Source organism: Peromyscus maniculatus, chromosome 9 (assembly GCF_049852395.1).
Source record: "Peromyscus maniculatus bairdii isolate BWxNUB_F1_BW_parent chromosome 9, HU_Pman_BW_mat_3.1, whole genome shotgun sequence".
Classification (NCBI taxonomy): domain Eukaryota; kingdom Metazoa; phylum Chordata; class Mammalia; order Rodentia; family Cricetidae; genus Peromyscus; species Peromyscus maniculatus.
The window spans coordinates 44,112,431-44,115,920 of NC_134860.1; positions in this window are offsets into that span (position 1 = coordinate 44,112,431).

The window sequence follows — 3,490 nt, forward strand, 5'->3', positions numbered from 1 at the left end:
ATGCCGAGGTTACCACCACCACCCTCCACCACCACTCCCAACACACACCTTTTTAATTTTTGAGGAAAGAAACACAGAGAGATTCAAATGTCTAAGACCACCCAGCTGATGAACACCAGGTTTTAATTTCAGATAAAGTCTCTTCTTTGAAGAGAGGATATTAGGAAAGGAGGGGATTTTGTTCAGATTGGGGTAGATTTGAGTCCCTGTGTTTTGTACAAAGTATGGGAGTTTAGAACAGAGCGCCTGCTTTGGGATGTCACTAGTCTCATAATTCTTCACCACGAAGTTCTCTTTATCCCACTCTCTTCATTTTCTCTGTGGTTCAGGCCACTAGCACCTTAACTCAAATTTATACACATAGTTCCTTATTGGTAGCCACTTTCTTTAACATCTAACTATACGGATGAGGTCCTTCAAAAACCGATATCTGACCCTGTCCTCCACTCCCGCAAACCCTTCCAGGAACTCTTTGTAGCAGTGGCCACCATCTCCAGCCACTATAGGACATTCAAACTGAGACCTCTCCACATAGTTAGCCATTGCGTTAACAAGAAGACGATCCCTTTTGGTCTACAGCAGGGGTTCTCAACCTTCCCCATGTTGTCGTGACCCCCAACCATAAAATTATTTTTGGTGCCACTTCATAACTGTAATTTTGCTACTGTTATGAATCACAATATAAATATTTTTTGGTAAACAGAGGTTTGGTGGCAGGGTCGTGACCCACACATTGAGAAGCACTAGTCTAAATCATCAAATTGCTGAGTGAAGGAAAACAAATCAGGTGCCTTTTGCTGTTCTCTGAATCTGGGGCATGCTGAAGGAACCAATGAAGCTCTACTTTCTTTTAAATCTCTCCTGGGACTTCAGTGTTGAAATGTGGACTGCTCTCCAGTTTTATCTCTGCAGTAAATACACACTAGCAAACCCAGAACGCCAGAGTTTGTGGACACTCTGGAAAGAAAGCATGCCTTCTTTCTTGACCTTAAATTACATCTGGAGAATGAGCATCACAGAAAATGAGCTGCTGGAGTCAAGGTAAGAAGCAAAACAAACAACAAAAACAAAAAATGTGGAGCATAGTATGAGCTTTCCTCAAATCCAGGAGTACTGTGTTTCCTCACCACAGTTTGGATCTTACATATGGAGAGACTGTTGAAGTGAGTTTTCAAAGGACAGTCATCAGTATGTTTGATTTTTGGGAAAAACACACTTGAAGTCAGGCATCTTAGGTTTGGGGTTTAGCTGAAACCAGGTCACACTAGCAAAGTCTGTGTCTGTTCTGTGTTGCCAAACAAGAGCACCCATACACAGGGTAAGTGATAAACCACAGGTCCATTTGACTCTCAGTTCTGGAAACTGGTGAATCCAAGATGGAGGGGCCATGTCTGGCACTGTAGCATCAAAGGAGACCTCAAGTGGAGGACACTTGAGAGAGGAAAGGTGACTGACCTTATCATTTATGAGGACGCCACTACTCCTTCCGTGATGACATTCACTCCCTCATGAGCACACACGCCTTATAACCTAATCACCTCCCAACACGGCTCTCCTGGGAATCACACTTCCCATACATGACCTTCAGGGTACATGCCAGCCATAGCTTTGCTAGATGATTGGGCATGACTGTAGTTTTAGAGACTTCCATTTCTTTCTGGGTTCCATGAGCTCTATGAGTCCAGAACTTCAAGTGTTGGTAAACGTTTTCTAGAAAGGACCAGGCACTGAATGCTTAGGCCAGTGATTTTCAACCTTCCTAACGCTGCGACCCTTTAATACAGTTCCCCTCGTTGCGTGACCCCCCCAACCACAAAAATGATTTTCGCTGCTACTACTTCATAACTGTAATTGTGCTACTGTTATGAATTGTAATATAAATGTCTGTGTTTTCTGGTGGTCTCGGGTGACCCCTATGAAAGGGTTATTCAACCCTGCAGGGGTCGCGACCCACAGGTTGAGAATTGCTGGTTTAGGCTCTGAGAGGCACCTGCCACTCTCCATTATTTCTTCTTCCTCTTTCCTTCCTCTTTTCCTTCTTCTACAACTGCCTTCAGCTATATAGACAGGCCATTTGGATTAGTTTTCCAAGGTGACCATAACAAACTACCACAAATGGATGGCTTAAACAATAAAATATATTGTGTCTATTTGGAAGCTATGAGTCTGAGAACCAGGTAGGTGCCCACAACAGTGACTATGAGAGTGTGTCTCGCTACTGGCTTACCAGCCATCTTTGGTACAACATTTTTAATATATCATCCAAGTTTATAAGCTGAGACAAGAGAGTCTCATTGTGTACCCTGGACTGGACTCAAACTCACTGTAGTCTTCCTGCCTCAGTTTCCCAAATACTGGGATTTTGGGTGTGAACCACAAATCCTGGCTTCCCACATGTTCTTAAATGCATCTTTGGCCCTTCTCTTCAGAGACAGTGGTGGGTCTATGTTCTTCTTTTTGAATCTGGGAATATCAGTTTTCCATAGCCACCACACCAAATGACCAACATGTCTTGAAATGATACAGATCTCTTACAGTTTTAAAGGTCAAAATTTCAAAATAGGTCTTCATAGGACAAAAATCACGATATTGGCAGAGCTGTGTTCCTTATAGACTCTCCAAGGAGTGTCTGCTTCCTTGCTTTTTCCAGCTTTGAGAGGCTGCCTGCATCCCTCGGCTCATGGCCAGCATCACCTGGCTCTGTTTCACCATCTCCTTTTCCGGTTCTGACCCCTTTGGGTGCTTGTTGTAAGGACTGTTGGGATTATATGGTGTCCACCTAGACAACCCAGGATAATCTCTTTATGGCTTTGTCCTAAACTCAGTCACATCCATGAAATCCCTTCTCCCAGTGAGATACCATAGTAGCAGGTTCAGGGATGAAGACATGGACGTTGCAGGGGTCTGTTTGTTCTGCCTGACCCTTCAGAGAAAAGCATCTGACTACGAAAAAGCCGGTGGTATATAATATCCAAGGCCAGGTCATGAATGTGCTTGCTTCCAACTGATCATCTTAGCTCACATGCTTTTAGAGCCCTGTGGCCCCTCCATGCTATCAGGAGTCCCGAGACAACCCAAGAACAAAGTCTCCCTTGAGAGGCCATGTGTCCCTAAGATCTGGTCAGCAGCCAAGTGACCCGAGCAGATAACATCACTCACTTGAGTGCACATAGCTGTCGCGTCCTCCCGGCTTTCGAGTCTGGGATGCCCTAGACAGTGCAAAAGAAATAGGATTCCCTTTACTGTGCTGTGTTCAAAGCTTGGGCGACAAATAAGGTATGGTAGAATAACCCAGCCAGGTCCCCAAAGTCCTAGGAAAAAGGCTTGGCCTCCGGTCTGTGGCTCTACAAAAAGGTGGTGGTGGGGGATGTTTTAGGGGTTGGGATCTGGCGGAAGAAAAGCCATTGAGGAAGTCCTCTTTCGATGACTGTGGAGATGGCCCTTCCTGCTCTTTTCTGCTTGCTCTCACAGTGCAGTGAGGTGACTGCTG